We start from the raw sequence: 22,780 nt of genomic DNA, 5'->3' as shown, positions 1-22,780 counted from the left end.
CCTGACTCAGTGAACCTGAAATGCTTTAGAACCACCTCAGGGAGTTAAGTTCCCTGCTGTTAAAATGACAGTGATTCAGTAAATGGGTTCCTTACGTACACACCAGCATACTCTGCATTTGCCTGCATGATTACATCTTAATTCTTTCAAAAAAAAAAACCAAAAAAACAAAAAAAACCAAAAAACTAATATTATAGAAAAGCATTTTCTGCAATTCTTGAAACTATTACTTAAATCAGACTTTTTATTACAGGAATGTCAGGTTTAAAAGCTTTTATGCTTTCACTTGTACAGTAAGTAGAATATCTGAATAATCCAAGTACCCAAAAATACTCATGGCTAATTAAGTTACCCAGTTTCATTGCTGGCCAGAAAGTGTGCTAGAATCTTTCACAGCACCAAAAAAAACATAACCTGTACCAACACAATACAGAACAATGACTGAATATTACACAAGTCTATGTAAAACGTAACAAAGAGCAAAAGTCTGATCTATATTGGTATTTTTCAGGGAGATTCAGAGTCTTCACATGGTGAACCCATAGGCAGAAGGAAAGCAAATTACAGAAATAATATCTGCTTATAATTTCAGTTATAGAAGAAAGTTACATAGTTTCAAAGGAAAATGATATTATTCTCCCCATTAATAGATGGGTTCACATTTCTCCTCCAGTCCGTATTGAAGTAAACCCAAAACAAGAAAACTGGGCTCCTCTGAATTATGGTGGACTTAGGTATAACACGTTTGCTGATTTCACAAGTAATTTATTCCCCTTTAATGTATTTCCCATACAATTCAAAATGATATTTTAAGATACATGCTTCCCATAAGAAATCATGTCAGCAAACATTACCCATTTCTTGCACATAAAGTCGGTGTTATTAAGAGATCTCTGATTTTTCTGATGGATATTTTAACTGAGAGACACAGCTGCCAATAAAGAACAGGGCAACTGGCAGTTTGGCCATTTGATTTATTACCTCTCTTTGCACACTTCAAACACCTCAGCTAACCCATGAAAGGGCAAAGTTGGCATCAGCTTTAATTTTCATAGGTATCATCTTTCAGAGGAAAGAAGAGTATAATATAAACCATGTCTCACATATTGGCAACAAATCTACAGATATAAGCAAGAGTACACACTATGGTTTTGATTGAAAGTACAAACGGGGAGAAGACACCTGATGAAGCAACACAATTAAGTGGGTCCCTCGGTAACAGCAAACAAGGCAAGAGATCAGTGTCAGTATCTGTTTAAGATGTGAATAACATGTACTTCACAAAAAAAAGAAAATCACATTCTGGTTACAATTCATTAGATTTTATAAAATTTACCCATTCAAAAGAAGTCACGAATACTTAAATTGTTCTGTTTACCTCAAGAATCTTCATGTGCATATTGGTCTGTAAAGCCAGACCAGACACTGGAGCTAATTTCGTTTCTAAGCAGGGCATCTATTTTAAATTCTTTGCAAATTACTGTCAAGCAAGATATCTGGAAAAGAATGTGGGTTTCATTTTGAAAGTGAGCCTCAGCAAACACATATGTAAAACTGACAGTTAGCTGATGACTTTCTTGACTCTGGTAATTAGTAGATTTGAATCTAAGTCAGACTCTGCAGTAAACATAGAAAGCTGTATGAAAATGCTAGCAGAGAAAAGCTTAGACAATCTACATATGTTTGCAGCAAGCTATCTGTAAGAGTCAGCTGTAAGAGATAAACAGGGTTGATAGACTGTATTAAAACTGGTGAAACAAAGGATGCTGAAAAAAGTGACTAATCTTAAAAATGAAGCCTCTCTATTTTCCACTCTTCAAAGGACTTTTGTGCATAAAAGTCAGGTAATGAAGTGTTATGAAGTCTGTCAATGTAAAGAGATTAGAAAGTTTAGGGAGCTTTTTGAAACATGGTTCTTAAAAATCAGAACAGTGGAAACAATCAATATTCTTACAATATTTCAAGGAATATTATAACAAAACATGAGTTCTTATTGCTGTGCAGCAGCAACAGGGTCACTAACTGCATTTAAGGAACAAACTGGTTCAGTAATCAAGAAACGTGGGTCAAATTCCCCTTTACTCAGGCCAGTGCAAATTAGTAGGAATATCACTGCAGTCAGTAGTAACAAACTGACATATTGGCAGGATTATCCGTCTTTGGGCAACACCTTTGTGCAATTACAGTCAGCAGGACACAGTGGCAATCTACTTATACATTCTTGATACTCCTGAATGAAACACAGAATAATCTATCCCATCACAGTTACGTAGTACAAGTCCCAAAGTCTACTTTCTTTACATCCTAAACATGCTTAAGTATTATTACAATCTTGAACTGTTTAATATAGTTCAATTGATTAGGACAGGGCAATGTGATCTATAATACTTCTGTACTATTGACCTCCAGGCTGAATAATCATTTTTGCTGTACAAAATTGACTAGCTAACCACTGATTGAGATGGAGTAACAAGATCTTTGACCTAAAATAAGGAATGCTCAAAACTGAAAAAATACAGATAATACAACACAGGAGGGCTTAAAAATCTCAGCGTAATATTGTTTTGTACTGCATCTTAAAACAGACATCTGAAAGGAATGCACACTTATTAAGAAGAATGAGGGTATATTCATAAACCTTGACACAAATACTGGTTTCTAAGTATCCCCATGAATGCACTGACATAGTACAAAAAATGAACACAGTACCATGCACATGACTGCAACAAAATATTATCAAATTATACCGAATTCTGCAACAATTTCTTATTATTTATTACCATCTCAACTGCTGTTACTCACAAATTTTAGTGATGTCTTTATATCATTTATTCACACCATATGACTAAAGCAATCTTTGTAAAAACACATCTAAAAACCCAACCTGTCCTACTAACAGTCTATGAGGATTATCTCTGCAGAGTGGGTTAATAATGTTAGTTCACTGACTGCTGGTTGTCACCTAATCACAAATGGTACCAATGCCATCTCTCTTAACAGAAGAGAACTTTGATATAAGTGTCTTTGAAGATACACTATGGAATTTCCAGCACAAGGAGTAAGAAAATATCATTAAAAAATTCCAAAGACTCTAAAAGATAGCTTTCAAGTTATAACATTATACTTTTATAAAAATAGTATGCTTTCCCAGTATAAAATATAGTATTTCTTTTTTAACTGTAGAATATAAAAACTACAGCAATTACTCAGAAAACAAAAGAAAAAATGAAAAAAAAATTAATTCATTAGAATTCTCCTGCAATAGCCTCAGACCCCTAAAGTGACACAAGTTTACTTTGCAGAAAAGACAAGAACAGTTGGCCTTACAGAGCAGAAGACTTGAGATATATATACAGTCACTCATTTTTGGCTTGGTTCTACACAAACATTTTACTTTGTCTTACTTGCCACCAATTCTCACTCAATATCCACTGAGAGTAGAATAATCATCCCTAATGCATTTAAAACCCAGTACATATTGACAGTGAAAAACATGTTTCATTCCCAAACTAGTACTCAGCTTAAGTAGTAAATATATTTTGCCAGTCATCCTTTTTGCACATCACACTTAAAGCACAAGGCGTATGTTTTCAGCCAGTAGACAAGCAGGGATCTTTTACAGGTTTGTCCCTCTAAAAATTTTAACACTTTGAGGGATAAGAAAAAAAGAACAATATAAGAAAAGTTTGAGTTTTCCAAGTATCTTCATACTCTCTTGGTGCCACTGAAATGGTGAATAAGCAACTTCTGATCTTGAGCTGATCTAACTTTGCCTTATGGACGGCAATTGGAGCTGTTCAGTGCCCACTGTAGCACAAATTACAAAAAGCTGACCAAAAAGTAGTAGTAGTGATGATGGTAATAATTTGTGTTATATATGGGACATACGGAGCACTGATGAAGGGAGATCATGAGGAAAGAGTATTATTGTTTCCAACACAAAGAAGTTTTTTGTTGTTAGTACCTCCAACTAATTCCAAAGACAAACAAAAAAGTAATCAGCATACCCCTGGTGCAGGACAATTGGTAATACTGCTCAGTGACCAACGAGTAATTACTCAGAGAACCAGTGCTGCTTCCCCTGGCTATTAGAATTTTTACATTCTTGAATAATTCTGTCTGACCTCTCTTCCTGTCCTTGTTTAGTTCTGTCACTGGTCCCTAACCAACCATTTTTAGCTCCATTTCCATCCCAGAGAGTACAGAGCTGCCATCAGGATCAGTACTGTCCTAGTACATGCTTCTCTCTAAGCTTCTTGCATGTCTTGGCCCTGCTCCTGCATTTTGGAAGTTCTTTCTTATTATTCACAGATTTTAATTTCTTACTCAGTCTAACTCCTTGTAGCTATGCCAAATATGAATGCTGAAAATACTAAAATTACTGTATTAAGTGACTTTAGATCTCAAAATTATTTTCAACCTTCGCATCTTAAGTCCAACAATGAACCTGTGACAAAGATATTTCATTCTGATGTTTTAGAGATGCCTACCAAGCACAGAACAGCTAACAGTCCTCATTTCCAATAAATGCATATTTGTATTCATTTCAAACATGATCACCCTTTCCAATGCCATTATCTTCTCAGCAATGATGTTTCTACTCTTCATCACATTGAACAACAGAACCATGGAATCACTAAGGTTGGAAAAGACTGGGTCATCATGTGACCCCACCCAGACCTCTGTGACCAGCTCTGGAGCTCCTAACACAAGAAAGACTTTGGAATACTGTTGGAACAAGTCCAGAAGAGGCCACGAAGATGCTCAGAGGGCTGAAGCACCTCTGCTGTGAAGACAGGCTGAGAGAGATGGGGTTGATCAGCCTGGAGAGAAGAAGGTCTGTAAAGGTCTCCAGGAGGACCTTTATAGCACTTTCCAGTACCTTAATGGAACCAAGAGAGCTGGAGAAGGACTTTTTACAAGGACATGCAGTGATAGGACTTAAACTGAAAGTGGTTTAGATTACTCATTAGGAAGGTTTAGATTACTCATTAGGAAGAAATTCTTTACTGTGAGGTGCTGAGGCACAGAAACAGGTTGCTCAGAGAAGCTGTGGATGCCCCATCCCTGGTAGGCCAGGTTGGATGGGGCCCCAGAGCAGCCTGATGTAGTGGAAGGTGTTCCTGCCCCTGGCGGGGGGTGTGGAAGGGGGTTGGAATTAGATGATCTTTAAGGTGCCTTTCAACCCAAACTGTTCTATGATTCTATGAAACACTGGTGAATTCAGGGCAATGGCACGTAGTTTATAGGCCAAGAAAGCTAAAATTCTTTAAGCACTAGATGGATACTTTAAACCACAATCTTCACAAAAAAAAAATCAGTTCTCAGACTGAGAGAGCAGATTTTTGCCCAAATTCCACACTAGCAGAAAGGGTTTTCTTTAAAATACTATTATGTAAATTAAGATTAAATCATAATTTGTATCAGGTAAGTAAGAGATTCGCACCTGCTAGATTCTCATTAAAAAATCCCAGACGTGCTTCATTTGCATATATTTTTAACAGAAACTCAAGTAAGCAGAGAAGGATTTAGGGAGAAGTAAAGCATGAGCATAACTTTGCTTTTGCATGACTTCAGTGTACAAGCAATACTTTTGATCCTGCACTACTCAGGTATAAAAAAGCACTCCCTAAAAGAAGTATTTATTTAATCTCAGGAGTAGTATTAAGATAATAAAGCAGCCTCCAATGCTAAGCTAAAGGAACTTTAAAGAGTAAACAATGTGTTATGAACACGTTGGACAGAGTGTCTGCTGAGGAATATTTCACATCCAGGAATTTTAGTTTTGCTCTTCTATCCTTGAAGAAAGCTAATTCCTGAGAAGCTCCACCATCTGCAATTATAATCAGCAGGAAGCACTTGCATTCTGCTAATAAGACATATATAATGTAGTCTAGCAACAGCCAAATTACTGTGCTTCCTTTACAAAAGAAATTGTTATTCAGCCTCTTCTTATTACTAGTAGGGTTTAGTGGCACCTACTTACTAACAGTGCAATATCAACTACTATATTTTGATGAGAAAAGAACAGTTGATCTTTGCCTCCATGTATGAAAATTTATAGACACACAAGGCAATCCTGTATTGACTCTTTTTACACACGTGTAAAGTGTTAGCATACTACAGCAACACTTAAGTTCAGAAATAAGACATTTTTAAAAAGTTTAAAAGCAACAAACTCAAAAGACTCAACATAGAAGGAAAGCGTAACCCAGGTTCTTGTTAAAAAAATCCCTTGGGGTGGATTAGGGTAAAATGACACTGAATGATCAGTATTTGTAAATATATATATATATATAGGGTTTATTTTAGAACAATTTTGTTTTAAAGGAAAACAGGCATGTAGCCATTTTTGTTGTTATAATTTAAAGTAATTGTAGATTAAGCAAATTAATTTTTATAGCCTATCCTTTAAAAAGACATGAAAAACTGTCAGTTCTTGAGTTTGAAGAAAAGAAGACAGAGTTGAAGTAGAGTTTGAGGGCTGAGTAACAGCTAACAATAGTAAATCAAGCAACATCATTACAAGGACAAAGTCATCAGCAATAGAAAAAAAAGTAGGAGGTGAAAGTCACAGTCAGAGGGATATAATAGATGTGGTGTATATTGACAGATGAAAGAACTTCAGTAATCAGAGATACTGGAATGAAGCAATAGCAGTGGAAAACAGACATTTCCACAAGAAGTGTGGAAATTGGAAAGCAAGCATACTGGATGAAACAGAAAAGGTCACAACAAACAAGAAAGGAGTTTTACCTGGAAAAATCCAAAATAAATAGTCAAACACAATCTTGCACAAAAGCACCAAACCCCATCCTGTGGAAAAAACTAATTTGAGACCAAAACATATAAGCTAAAATGTAATTTTGGGCCAAAAGGCTGCCAAGACATCCAGTTTTTTCAGATTTGGAAATGGAAAAACAGGTAGTTTATACCATCAAGGAATACCGTTTATTTCATAATTAATAACACAATCCTCCTTCATTAAACAATAGTTTTCTATTCTTATTAAGGTATTTTTTCCTATGTATGGGGTGGAGGAATTAAAATCACATTTCACAGCAAAGTCAGAATAATTTTAAATAAATAAAAAAAAATATAAAAGCAGTAAGGTGTGTCCCAATTTGTAAAGGACTGTCATACTGACATGTTAATACGTAGGGTTACAGAACTAAAGGCCAAAGGCAAGCATTTACAACATGAGGTATCCCAGGCACAAAAGACCAGTGCATCCTCATACTCAAGAGCCAGGATCAGCTCACCACAGTTAGGAACAAACATTAGAATGTATCTTACACATATCCCAAACATCACACAAACAGTTCTAACTTTCAAAACCTCTAATGTCATTTTTTCCTGAATTATAAAAATTAGAAAAATTCAACACTTAATTATTCATTGAAAAAAGAGGAGAACAAGCTGCTCTGCTCCTTCTGTACACATAAGATGCCCCAAAAAACCCTGCAAAAATTATTATCCTCCTAATACAGTAGTTGTGCATACTCTTTTTTTTGTATGGAATTTTACAATCACAGGCCTGAGCCTGAATCGAATCATACTGAGCAATTGTTATAAGCTTTTGTTGTTCTCCTTTATTTGTTCAAGAACAAAGGAATATCCCCTACAGAGATGCTCAGTTTTGACATTTGTGAAGCTTCTATTTCAGTGCATTAAAAGTTTAAGTTCATAAAAGTGAGTAGAGGTTAATAATAAACACTTTTAAGGAGGAGTTCTGGCTACACATAGTGGACAGTCAGCTCCCATCCTACTCTTCCCCTTGACAGGTGATTATCCATGGACTTTCAAGACTCTCCTGAACATAACTAGCGCCATTGATACTGACTGCATGAATGGCTTAATTTTGTTCTGAATATCTTGACACATTTGTGAAAGTTTTGTTTTCTGAACTCAACAGAAAACAGCTGCATTGAGTCTGATGGTTCAGACCAGCTGAATTCTAGGGAAGTATTGCACAATGGTTTTTGAAAGGATCAATTTTGATTTAGTAAAATTTGGCTATGATGCTACCAAGTCCAAGAAAAAGAATTCTGGTATTAATGGCCTAGACCATAAGGACTTCAACAGATTGGCACATGAGAAATTTCTCATAGTACGTACAGGTTGTTATTATTTTTTAGTCTTCATCTAAAGGTAACTAGTGATTACAAAACCAGACCATGATTTGGTCATAAAAATGTAAAAAGTGTCATAAATAGATGTCTTGGGGGGGGGGGGGGAGAAGAAAAATTATGAAGAAGAAAAAGAGTTGCAAAAAGATACAGAGAAGTAGTTCATCAGGAACATACACATCACAGAATGGTCAAAATCTTGCCTGCTGCAAAGTGTGAAGCTTTCACCCCTTGTTTTCACACAAAAGTGTTCCAGAAGGTCTCTGTACACATGTACTGTAAAATACATGTTGTGACCAGATTTAACCAAGCACTGACTTGCAAGTGTTTGCTATTTGCAAGGCTAAGCACATGGGTTAGGTATGTATACCTGAATTTTTCTGTTTTGCTAATAAGGGGACCAGTGTAACAGTTCATGTAAAAACAGGTTAAAACTTGTTAGCAAGAGGAAGTTATGAATAAAGCAGCACATACTCCCTGAATTAAATGTGAAATACATATTATACATGCAAATTCTTCTAAATATGGCAATTTTATGTAGTTGGTAACAAAACAGAATTGCTGTTAAGAAGCAAACTGACATGTGTAACAATTTCTGGCACAACCCTGAAACCAGCTAACAAATGCAACAAAGCATGAAGGAAAGGGCTTAACTCCCTTCTCACTTCCAAAACATTCCTTCTTCTCCAGTGAAAAATTCACTACTGATTTTTCAGCAGACACTAGCTAGACCTAAATCCCATTATCTGGCCCTTTGTGTAGTCTAAATTCAGTATCAAAGGGGTACTATAAAGTTTGGAATATTAATGTAATTCTTGAAGGGATAAAACAAAAAGGGAGAGAAGGATATAGAGGTACTTTGAAGCTCCCAGCTTACAGGACCCTAGCTTTGTTCAAAGTCTTAAGGAATGGAAAACAGAAAAGGAACCAAAGTGCAGTAGGAGATGGTTACCTTAAGGCCCTTGATAGGAAGGACAGATTCTAATGATCAGCAAGTGCTGGTGGAAAAGTACAAAGTGTCCTTCAAGACTCTGAATGTACAGGTCAGATACAGAATACGGAAGAAGCAACCAGAACAAAAAGTCTTCTAAAATGCATGCAGTGGAGGGCTGTAATAGTGAGAGCTGTAACTCACTGGAAGAGAAGACAACACCACAGTCACCCCAATGCATGAACTTTCACAATGGCACTACAATATTAGTCTTGCTTTCAGCTTTGCTGTGGCCTGACAATATATTTTTCTAGAACAAGCTCGTACTGCTTTTATCTCAAAGATGGTAAAGATGGGAAACCTCAGTAAAGCTGAGAAATGTGAGTACTTGACCTCTATGGAAAGCAACAAACCCAAGCAGTGCAGGCAGCAGCTCACCTGACACCCTTAGAAGTAGCATACAAAGAAAGTAACACATACACTTGAACAACTGCAGCTTCAAAGCCATGATTTATATACTCCACGAGTGTAATTAATCTGATATCATCTCCTGCTGTGCTCTGGTATATTAAACACTCGACAGTAATATTTCATGACATGTAGCATACATGACAAAGAGACTAGAAGTATATTACACACGTGGTTATGACTGTGGTAAATCACTTCACTGTAGTACAGCATCTCTGTCATTCCAGCCAGAAATGACCTACACAACATGACCACTCCTTCAGAGGAAAATAAATCATAAGCAATGAAAATAGTGCAGCGTCCTGCAATACCTCAGCTTACCGATTATCGTGTTCTAATGAAAACCTGGCACACAGCTGAGTTAATTGCAAAGAAAGGGCTCCCAAGGGTTCGGCTAACCTACCGTGACTCGGCTCTCCCGAGTGGCTACCAATGACACATTAGCAGAAGAGGTGATTTGCGGGAAAAACCTATTTAGGATAAAAGCTCAGAAGAGACGGGAATCGTAACGATCACGGAGATAATGACCAGGAACAACAGTCATTGTCCTCCCAGAATAAGAATACGAAGAGCCATTAACGGCACGACGAGGAAGTCAGTCTCTGCCCATGGCTTTCCCGCTCGGCGGGCTCCAGGCCATGCGGACAGGCGGCACTGCCGCCGCCTGGGCCGGGGCAGGAGCCCCGTGTCCCGGGAGCTGTCGCAGGGCGGTGCTGGCGACAGAAGCGCCGGTACCATGCACAGAGCTATGGTACGAACGCATCCCATAGGAGCCGAGAGGTTACCGTCTGTCTGCAGAGATCTAACAGGAAAACTGCTCCTGTATTTAAAAACCCTGACTATATATAGTATATATATAATATATTATATATATATATATTATATATATACACAATACACAAGCCACCACATACACTCTGAAAAAAGCCCAGGACTCCAGAGAGCCGAGCGGAGCAAGTAGCGGGCGGAGGGCGCTCCCCGCGGAACTCGGTCCCAGTGCCCCCGCGGAACTGCGGGGACCACCCGAAGTCGGAGGCAAAGCCGACAGCTCGGGTGATGGGATCCGACAGCTATGGAGAATTTTCCTTCACTAAGATTAAAACTAAGCAACTCTCCTACGGACAACAAAAAATTACCTGAGTGTATCAAGAACTGCACAGCTTGAGGAGCAGCACAAACTCTTAGGCACAAGAGCCCTTGTTCCTGCGACCTCCCTTTGTAAGGAAGGACCAAGCATTTCCCCACCTCCCACCCCAGCTGCAGGCAATTAATTAATCAGGCCGTTAATTGCGCCTGGGTGCGGCTGGGGCTGAGCACACCTGAAGCTGTGGCAGTCCCGGCCCCCGCCGCGCACCTGCGGCACAAACTCTGGCCCGCTGAAGTTTTGTCCCAGCTGCCCTTCAGCGAAGGCACAAAGCGGACACCTGCACCTCCAGAGGCCAGGCAGCCACTGCCGAGAGGAAAGAAACAAACCCAAACAATTACAAAGCAAAATAGAAGGATTCTGTCTTCTGATACCTTTTACTTTAAACAATACACCGAAACATAGCTCAAATATTTTGAGCTATGTCACTTAATTGTTTTGTTATTGTCAGAATCACAGAGTACATTTCTTATGTAAATAGCTTATGGGACTACAGGCTGGCTTGTTTTCTGTAGGAGTACCACAGAGATTTACAAGAGAAAGAAGACAAAATTACCGTGCCTCATTCCAAATTTGTGAGGGTCTTGTAAATTTTCTGACTCATTTAGATCTTCTATAAAAATGAAATTCAAAAACATTTCATAACAGGATTCTCAAAATTATCAAGTGGATAAAATTATTTATTTCCATCCTAGAGCATGCATTGAGAATTGCCCAGCCCAGTTTTCTGCAGTCACTGCTGCATAAGCATCTCCAAGAACATGTGGGAGATTCACCTTCAAGAATAAAATATTCTGATTATTCTTCCAGATTCACACATAAAATTCTGGAAACGAAACCAAACCATATATTCTGACATTTGTAATTTCACAGATGCTTTGTCTGCTGTGTTGGCCCAGTAAAGTTCCACTCAAGAAAGGGTGAGCTAAGTTTTTTTGAGTTTTTAATACTGCAATGCACCCTACACTCATACAGCACTACTACTGGCCCTGTGAGAAAAGAATTGATTTGAAACCCAGCTGGAGAGGAGGTTGAAGTTTTAAAAGGCTTTTACTGCTTGATCCCTTGCTGCACCTCTGCTTCAAAGCATGGGAAAAACCTAGGGAGAATCTAATAAAACAGAATCAGGCCTCTTGAGATGAATGCCTTATGTTTTCTTTTACCAATCGCCCTTTGAAATTCCTTGATGGATGGCATCAATGGCATAACAGATATGTGGCAAACAAGTGTGGAAGGCAAAAGAACAATTTTCTGTCCTATTCACATACCATATATGGGTAAATGTTATGAATGGATGAGTATCCCTGTAGCTTGGCAGGTATAGCCATTGATTAAAGCACTGTTAAACATCATTAAGCATATTTTACGCTGACACTTACATAGATATCTCTTTTATGACATGTTTCTAAATGCTTGCTTAATACAAAAGAAATAAATGTTACTAATGAAACATTTTCTTTCTGGTTTCCTATTAATTTCTAAATAAGAATACTCATACAGATATAACTAATAGACTTTCTCTGCATAAATATGAAAGCATCTTTAATAAAAAAATAAAAATAATGGGATCTTTTAATAACCAGTACTTAAAAGATAGAGTTCACATTTAGTGTAGTAGAAATAAATCATTACAGGTTTAAGATTACATCACAGTTATCAGGTAACAGGGATGGCTTCATCGTAGAGCCTATTCAACTCACAACCCCACATCAAAGCCACAATGATTATTTTGAGACCCTTCCCAAACCCCTTGAGTATTTCCTTCCTAAATGGGAGATATTTTCCTGAAAATTTCATACAGTGTTCATACATTTCATACATTTCCATTGTAAGGAAACTTTTGGATCTAGTTAAATAAGCAAAGCAGAGGTGAATTTATTGACTGCATGTCAAAGATGTTTAAAAAATCCTATTTGAATGTCAAATGGTCTTTCATTTCCCCACCTTGAGATTCCTGTCTCTATTCTTTCTCCATATTTCATGTCTACTTGTTCTTTCAACCTCCTTGGAGTGCAGCCAGGCTCTACAGCCTACAGTATGAATATGCCTGCTATATTCCTGTTTGATCTTCCTCCCTTGATGTGTCAGATTCTTTGTGGCCTGCCTACTTGTCAAACCATTTTCACTCTTCAAAACTTCGTATGAATTTTTAAAAAGCAATGCAGTTCTCAGGACATTTGATGAATTTTTCAAGAGCTAATCACACTCAAATACCACAAACATTGCTGTTCATGTGTTAATATACTAAGGACAAACATTTATTTACAAATTTCTGCATCTAAACCAGTCAGATAGCAACAAAATACATTACAAATACACTGAGTTGTAGGTAAAAGGGAGAACACATTCCTCTTTGAGCTACAGTGGAAGTAACCCATTGTTAAAAATGTGAAAAACAGGGAGAAGTGCAATTAAAAGTATACAAGTAAATACTGAAGTATAAAATTTTAGGAATACAAAAGACATGCAGAAGAAGAAATAACAAACAATCCTTGTTTAAAACCCCCATATTTTAGAAAAAACATATAGTGGTAGAATTCCTTAAGTTATGAAATGGCTTCATCCTTCTATGGTATAAGTAAAGGTTTCTTTTCAGCTCTACTGATGTGATACCCTTCACATAGTAGCTCACCCATATGCATCCATAATGCATGGATCGAGAGATTAATAAAATCTGTTTGCTAATGGTCATAAGACATTAGTGACAACACATTTTTTGGAGGTTAGTACACTTTTCGGATGGCTAAAATTACTTGTGTTATGAATAAGTCCCTCATACAAGAGAAGTATACATCATCTACATCAACATACAGTATTCCCTGTGATAGATGGGTAGATAATTCCCTAGAATGGTATAATAAAGGATGTCTAATCCCTAAACAGGAAACAATTTAAAATATTGTATTAGTGAAATTATAAATAACGCTGCTTCACTTTTAGACTAGAGTCAGGAATGCCATCAGACAAAAGCTATGAATTAACCTACAGTAAAAAAACTCTTTATGCCCTTTCCCAAGGAAGTCTACAAGAAAGCATCCTTAACTAAAATGCACGATATGAAAAAGTATAGCTAATGTCTGTTGAAGTAATTTTTTTAGTACTTCAATGATACAGAATAAGACAGGATGAGTGAATAAATGGGAAAACAGATACATACTAAGTTGCACTAAAGCAGTTTTTAATATAGAGTAGTCCAGCTAGAAAATGGTCTACCCTTCCAGGACATTGAGAGGGTTCGTCAGAACCTGTTACATGCTAAGCTAAGGGCAACATTTATTCTCAGTCTACATGTCATGGTTTGTTACTTTCTAGTTATACCATGACATTTAATGTTATATATTCTCTAAAACTAATATTATATAAAGGACCTTTCAATATATTAGCAGAGTTTACATGTCAAAGAATCCCTTTTTTTTTTAGTCATATCTCATTGAGATTTCCTGTCCCAACGGTAGAAGACACAACACAAAAATCATATTGTTTTTCAGATAACTTTACATTTCAGTGAGACCTATGGAATATTTCTCACTTTATTTTATTCAATTTTTATTTTCTATTTGAAAATGCAGGTGCTGGTGTATCTCTCATAAGAGAGCTTCAGTACATGTAGTAATGTACTGAAAATAGATTTTAGTTTTGAATCAAAGAATAATTCCTGGAAATGGATTGGTCAGTGTGGACATGTGCCAACAACAGCATGTCGGTACAAACTCAACATCTGTCAAGATTGAAATATATTAATTTTTCTGGTCCACTTTACAAATGACTCTGATATCTGCACCTTGAGGGATCAGATTCTCAAAGGCATTAAAGTTATCAGTTTTCATGGAATAGATATGAAGGTGCAAAGGAATTTTTACAGCAAACCAGATCCATGAACATTTACTTTAATATCCCATCAGAAGCAATGACCTCAAACAAATATTTCAGAGCAAAGATAAGATTGATTAGGTCAAATAATAGTTCAGTTGTCACAAACCACAACTTGAACAGACAGCTTCAGGGATGCAATTCTTTCAAACTCAAAAAATCATCACAAGTGAACAAAACCTATTTTTAAAATTATTATTACATATTTACTAAACAACAAAAAATTGGTCTGCACCATATTTGACACATGTGAAATGTATCAGAACCCAGGGATAATGCATGGAAGAAGAACCTGTTAGTACATTCTGCATTACTGAATCGCCTCTTAAATGGCTCCAGGGATTTGATTTTCTAGCTTATGAGGTTAAAAATAGTTACCTTTAACAGGATTTGTATGATCAACTTGCAATAAACTAATTTCAAATTGTCCTGTTACTAAATGGAATAGAACATATTTAGGAGTAGGGGAGTGTAGATTTACATCTATATTGGCTTAAAGCACTCTCAGAAACAGCTGGAGGAGAAGAATAAGGTTTCCGGAAAAGGGTCAAATCAAATAATTAACATGTTATGTTGGAAAAAGTTGGCATTTGAGACAAAGACATTTATGAAATTTCTTCATCTCTTAGCTTAGAGATCATTAACTAAATTTCAGTTCATATTAAAAAAAATTATGATAAAAATAAGTTTGGAATGACCTTGAGAACAAAAAGTTTTTTAGAAACCTATTTTCCCTTAGAAGGTTATTATTAATCCAAATCCTAGGAAGTACCTGACACAATACTAGTTTTATCTATTCTAGATTCTAGAATTCTGGATTCTAGAACATACATTAGCCTTGCTTATTGTCAAATAATTTTACTGAAATTCTGCAGCAGCAGTATATCATAGCATGGATATCAACAGAAAAACACACCCCCTCTCTGTTTCACCCATCACCATAGGTTCTACATGCCAACTATATAATTAAACCTTAAATATCATTAAAAACATTAATATTTTCCTTGCCATGGTGCTGTTGGCAGAGGCAACTTACTGCAGTGGAGGGTTTGTTGCATTTAAAATGTCTATGACAAGAAATCAAACATTTCAAATGCCTCGGAGGTGCATGGGATGTCTAAATAGGGACTTCACATACTCAAGCCATTTTTTCAAAGGAGGTAATTTTTTGTCAGTCTTGGAAAAACAATGATGGCAGGTCATTATGGGATTAAAATGTTGTGAAAGAATTGACTGTCAGAAATATCAAGTCTGAATTTCATTCATATGTAGCTTATACATAAAGATGTTTCTCACTGTGCCTTGTGATGTGTAAACATTTGTGTACAAATACATACTGTTAGGCAACTTGTAAAAGAAATCATTCCTGCAGGTAAAAAAAAATAAAATTATAGTATTAGTTCCTTCCGATTGTACTATTTGCATTAATTATTTATTCCAGAGCACAATACTCAGTATTGAACAAGTGGGATGAAATCAGTTGATAGTCATCATAACTCTGGAAGTCATAATGAACGACGAAGCTGTTTCCAAGCCATAGATGTCAATACAACCCAGTCATGTAGTGTTCAGACATAAGCAGTTAGACTGAAAAAGCCTGCAGATGGTAGGTTATGTCTTGTCATACTGTATTTTTAGAATATTTAGGTTTATTTCATAAACCAACAGGTTTTGCTGTTACTGTCATTTTTTTATATTACTATTATGCAAACACAAGAAGCACTATACAAACAGGAAGTGCTCACCTTTCTGCTGCCCACACTCAACCAGATACAAAACACACAGACATTATTTAATGCCTACATTAAGTTCCAAGTTTTCTGCTGAATAGGCACAAGAGCCTACACACTGTAGTAAATCAGGGCCAGAGTGTCTTCAAACAGAGCTGTGAAAAAATAGATGGGAATAAAACTGTTCTATTTTGTCGTTCTGCAAGGCATTTACTAACTGGATGAAGAGGGTGTGAAAAAAAAAACAACTTAGAAGGATGAAGTATGCAACTAAAAGAAAAATAAAGTGCAGCAAAAGATACTTAAACAAAAGAAATGGAAAAAAGTAACCATTAAAATAAATGAATACTTCTCTGCATTGCTAAAAGAAAGCCAAAAGTTTGGTAAATTGGTCCATGTTTTTCTGTGATTATATTATTTTTCGTGTATAAGTATGTGCATACCTATAAACAAAAAAGAGAGGAAAGGGACATTTCAGTAGGCTTGTATAAAGAATTCAGGATTACCATATTACTGAATTTGGGGTGCAAAGGTAGATAAGAATAAAAATCCAGCACATGTGAATATTGTTTTTTTCCTTCTCCTAACCATCTTTTGTTATCTTTTTTTCCAGCCACGAAATGAAAAAAGCAAGCCTATAATACCTAAACATACTTCCATAAATTAAACCTTAATGTGGCATAGCAAAACAACCCACTGTGAATAAGCTGTAGAATATAGTTTTAAATTATTACAGTGTTATGCTGTCTAAGTTGACTAGTGGACAACTTGCTAATAAAATAAAAACTGTGTCGTTCTTTGCAAGGAAAACTTAATTTTTCCATTTGCTTTCAAAATGGTTTTATATTGGGAAGAAAAACTAATGGTTGTAATACCATAGACAAATAGGCCCACCATTCACTTCACAAGGAGCAATGGATCCCCTGCCCACTCACTACCAGCCAGGAGGAGGGGACCTTAGAGATGGAGGGAAGTGGAAATGGGTTTCTGCTCTGGGTGGCAGGTGAATTCACTCCCAAGCTGCCTCACCTTCCCAGGTGTCCTTGTACAAAAGATATGAGGCCCTGTGAACTTTCCAAGTGACTCTAGCTTCTTAATCTTCCAAGAAAACTAAATAAGATGAAATGTTTTTATTCTCTGTAATGCAATTGTGAGCATTCAATGAAATCCATCTCCAATTTATTATTATTATCCCTTCCTTATCTCTTTGTCCGAAAAATTCCACACTGCTAAAGCTTACTATATATCAAAGTAATTTCATCATAAAAAGCCTCCTTATAGCCTATGCCACAGTAGCAGCCTAGAACTTGCATTTTGTTGAGCCAGCTAAGAAGAATCTGCAGAATGAATCTCTCTAAAGCCCTTCACACGTGCATATTTCCCTACTGACACGGTAGGACAGGGTTTCACGGTAACTTGTCTCTTCAAATAGATCTTGTAGGTATAATTTCAATGTAAAAACTTAGAGTGAGAGAGGAAGGAAGAAGAATTTACTATAGGTTTAGGGTCAGACAATGTTCTAAGTTATCTTGTTAAAGTTCTAGAACTGATCTGTTAGTTTCCAAGGATTACCTTTTATAGTGAGAAAGTATTCAAAATAAGGATAATCCAGTGAATTTTTCAGCTGAAGTTTGGCAGAGTCCAATTTTCTCTCCTTGAGGACTGTCCTAAGGAAAATGGATTACAAAAAGAAAAAAAAATTCTTAAATAAGATCAGAAATAAACTATGAAATCAAGCTACAAAACAGAATCAGGCTTTATGCTACTTAACTACTCTACAATGTAAATCCATGGCAAAGATGTTCCTATCTTTATTATTTCACAATCCTCTTTGGATATTTCCATGTTACTGTCATAAAACAGTCAATAAAAATAAAAAACATTTGTTGTTATTGTTTTTTTGAGCTGACCAACAAATAGACCAATATAGACAAATATTGTAAAAAATAATCCAATCCATCAAAGAAAATTCTGCAACATCAGAGTGACAGTTTACAAATTTGTGAACTCCACTGAAAATAATTGCATTTTTAACTTCAAAACGCCTTTGTTCATATGTGCTTTTGAACAAAAAGGTAGTTATTAATATACAATATGCTTTCAGAATTAGGGTTTGGAGATTAAAAAATCCATCTTTCCAATTAAAATGTAAGTTGATGAGGATCTCTGTGTTCCTGGTACATCAGATCTTTCAACTAGAATTCTAAAATGTGTCTTTTCAGATCTTAGTCATATAATAAAATAATGATCACATCAGATGTTTTGTTGGGGGAAATTGTAAGTAATCATGTAAATAGGGACATCATTGTTACGTAGACACACAAAGCATGTAGAAAAATGGGGAAATTTTAAGGTTCCAGATTTGTTTTGACATTTCCAAGCTGTGAAGTACTTGACTGCATGCTTCCAATGGTGTTTATACTAACTTCATAGATTAAAATGGTTGTCATCCCTGAATCTTTATCTTATATTACTTCTCAGTGGTGAATAGCACAGATGGTACCCGATGCCTCATCCTCAATGCTTTCTTTTTTCTGAAAGTGTTTAATAAACCTAAAATACCTGGCTTGATTTAGTTTCCACTGAAGAAAATGGGAACACTCATTTTGGCTTAAGTGGTAGAAAAAAGAGATCCAAGCAAAAATTGGGAAATACATTGGTATGTTTCCTGAAATATGCTCCAGCTAATAATTACACTTCAATTGTTCTCTACTACAACTTATTTATTTATTTTTCCTACACTGTTAGAGGAAATGGGAAAAAATCCATTGTAGGCAAATTAGAAAACTCCTCTCATCTGCATCTTGTAAAGTTACTTTTGTTTCCTTCTTTTTCTAAATGCTTACAGTCCCCATGACTAATGTATACTTCCAATTGTTATAATCATGTAATCATAATTCAAAAGATACAGAACTCCTATAGCTAACTGCCCAAAGGCCAAACCCCAACTGTCCCAGTCTGAACTAATAAACAACAGAATAACAACTGTCTCAGTCTAAGCAACAACAAAAAAAAAAATCTTATATTTTCTGAAGGTTTTTTTCCCCCCTAATCAATGTTTTGATATTCAAAATTTCCTATGTATTGTCATGGACTAAATCTCTATTAAAATAATGTAAGAAAAATTATATTAACATATGAATAGTAACATTATCTACACTAAAAAAAAAAAAAGAAATATGATTCACAATCTACAGGACCTGGAGATAGATTAATATCAATTATGATGATAACAATAATTACAATTTCTATTATTTCAACATATCACATTTTTCCCTATCAGGCCCAGACCAAAGTCAATGCAAACCATTGCTGAATCACTGGATAGTTAAATATAATAAACATATTTTATTTGGTTTTATATCCTGGGATTCATTCTACTGCCATATGGATTTTACTTTTCTGCATAAATGACAGATAATAAAAAGTGGACCTATCTTTATTTTATTGAACAGAATTAGCTAGCCAAACTCTTTATTACTAATTTTTAAGTATAGCTAACACGCAATTAGTGCAGATTTGAGGAAAGAGGAGGTCATGGGTTTTAAGAAGGAATAGCACCGTGACTTATGTTTAATGCACGATTCTAGATATTAATTTCTTGTTCAAAGCCCAAAATGGCTGTTACATTAAATTCTTTCAATGCCTTAAAGCAAAAGGGACTACAAAGTTTAAGAGAAAAGCAAAGTACAAGCTATATTTTCCATAGTCTCATTAGTGTGGCATCCACCACACGTTGGTGTCCAATAGGAGATAACAGGCATTTAAAATAACCAATAACCCATAGTTTGACATCCACAGCTGATGAAGTTAGAGTTAAAGAGATAAATTTATCCTATACAAGGTCTGTATCTATTCTGCGAACACTGCAACAAAGCATGTGCATGTGTGAGGCTGATCCAGTGCAGCACTTGCCAGAAATACTTCACAGACCTCTGATTCTGTATTAAGGCTGCACGTCATACCTAAAATTAAAGTACATTTTGCCCACTAAAGGCCACATGGGAAGGGAGTGTGAGAAATCAGCTGTGCAGTCCCCTCCTCTTATTTTGAAGCAGATTTTGACTTTATGACATGCTTTAAACTGCAGCACTGACATTTCTCCCTTTGAACAGGCCAGAAACTGTACAGATTGAGCCACAATTTCCCTGCCATGTCCATTTGGGATCAGTGGCAAGAAGCAGGCTCTTCATCTTTTCTCAACAAGGCACTTTCACATGAGCCCCTACCAAGACAGACATGGGAGTGGGAACAGCTGACCATGGGCCTCCCTCTTCATTCCCGTCAGAAGGATGGAAGAAGTGACTTCTGCTTCCCTGCGAGACACCTGACAGCACTGGAAGACTTTGGAAAGCCTAGAAATATGCAAACAAAGTGTTTCCAGAAACAAAACAACCCCATTAAAGACAGCCATTCAACTACAAAATCCCTTTGCTCTGCTCTCCTGTAGGCCAAATACTGACCTTCATTTATCACAGATAAATTTCCAATCTGTAAAATGCGAGTTGGCTAAAAATGTGTTTAAATGCTCTCCTATTCCTGAGGGAAACAGCTTTCCTAAGAATATTGCCAAGGAAACTGCAGCCATTTTCATGCAAAAGGCAGACTGCTTGGAAAGGCAGAAACCAGCACAATAAAAAGCCCTTTGTGGTTTTCTTCTAGAAAATAATTCTAGAGTATTAACAGGCTGAGTTTTTACAATATCTAAGTGTTGGTGAACAAAACCTAAAATGAATTCAATTTAAAATTAAGTTAGAAGTAATATCATTTTTTTTAAAAAAAATACATATTATTTTATTTAGCAGACAGATACCACTGTTTGATTATTTGAAATAAGGAAAAGCTGTCACAACATTCAACAACGTAAGAAGTTTAAAAAGAAGGAGGATATTTCCAATGCAGTCTGCTATCAAAACTTGTCTGCCTGTAGCTTTTCCAGGGTGCAGATTATGCACACATTTCTGAATATTAGAATGTGATTTGACCAAAACAGTGAGATGATCCCTTGTGCCTTAATCCCAGGTTTGCAAATATTAATACTGAAAAGACCCACCCATATCAAAGGAACTCCAGAAACATTTCTGAGGCTCTTTAGGTGTGTATTTGTTTCATGGTGTTGTTTTGCTATATTCAAAGATGTTGTCAGGGCTTTATTCTGGTCTCAGTTGTACTGATGTAACTATTCATGATTCCCACTGATGAATCATGATATCAGGCTTAACATCAGTAGAACTCATACAATATCACAGAATAATTGTTTGTACTGGTTACGATTTCCAAAAATGGTAAAGAACCTCTGTTCCACTGGTTTTAAGGGCAAAATACAAGAGTACTTTGGGAAAGAGAACAAAAAGCAAGCATTTAACATGGCTTCAACATATGAAAGGAGCTGCTAAGTTGCAATTTTTTTCATTATTGGACATTGAATATATGTTTCAATTAATTCCCAAAGAACACATTTTAAACATGAACAGACTGTGCAGTCAGTGCTTTACTCTCTGTAAGCCTGGAATTCTAAGGTAGGCTGTTACAGTTTCCTGCTGAGTTGTTGCAGAAACATTTCCTTTAAATTCAAGCTCTATGTTAATTTGTGATGGAAAATAACAGGATTATTAGGGGCTATTAACAGATTATTCTGTCCTTAAATGAGGATAAATCTCATAATGATATGAAACAAAATAACAAAATCAACATTTCCTGAAATATTATGTTTTACCCTATCAAGTCAAATCTTGCACTGGAATTCAGAAAGGTGGGGTTTTCTTCACTTTCTGCCCCCCGACCCCACCTTTTTTTAATTGAAATGAAGCAGTAGCAGTCAGATCAAGGAGACAAAGTTTTACCAAAATTCAGTGTATAAGCTTTGGAAACCAAGAACTGTGAGAGTGAAGTTTGTAGAGCTTGGTACTTCTCAAATGCCACATTAGTGCTGTTTCCCTGGAGTTATTTTTATCATGGAGTTCTTATTGTCTGCAAAATATTTCTTTTCCCTTCTTTTTAAAGAATATCAGTTTTCATAGTTAGTCACCTGCACTCAGGCAAGTACATGGCCCTCAATGTTCATGTGACCACTCCAGGCACAAAAGCCTGAAGTAAATGATAGTACATTGGGGTTTTTTAGATGGGTTCTTTTTTTATTATTTTCACTCTACATCTTTGCAAAGCTTAAATGATGGCGACCAGAAAACAGGCATGCCTGTTGTGTCTGGGCACTAACAGGCATTCAGGAGACTTGCCCCTTTATATTTGATTCTTTTTTGCATTTTAAATCAGACATTGCAGACTATGAAGTAAAAACACTTTAAATAAAAGGAATTAAGATATGACACATTATAAATTCTGTCTCCAGGACCTGACTTGAATCAATGCTCTAACCTTTTTCATGACCTTCTAACTCATCAATATTACCCAATGGGGCAAATTCCTTTCTCATTTCTGCTTTTCTGTTGAACATAAAAACATATTTTAACTTATTTGAGGTTCTTACCTGCAAATTACATATTGCTAT

Source organism: Manacus vitellinus, unplaced genomic scaffold, assembly GCF_001715985.3.
Source record: "Manacus vitellinus isolate BGI_N305 unplaced genomic scaffold, ASM171598v3 scaffold_56_pilon, whole genome shotgun sequence".
NCBI classification, from domain to species: Eukaryota; Metazoa; Chordata; class Aves; order Passeriformes; family Pipridae; genus Manacus; species Manacus vitellinus.
This window is presented reverse-complemented; position numbering follows the sequence as displayed.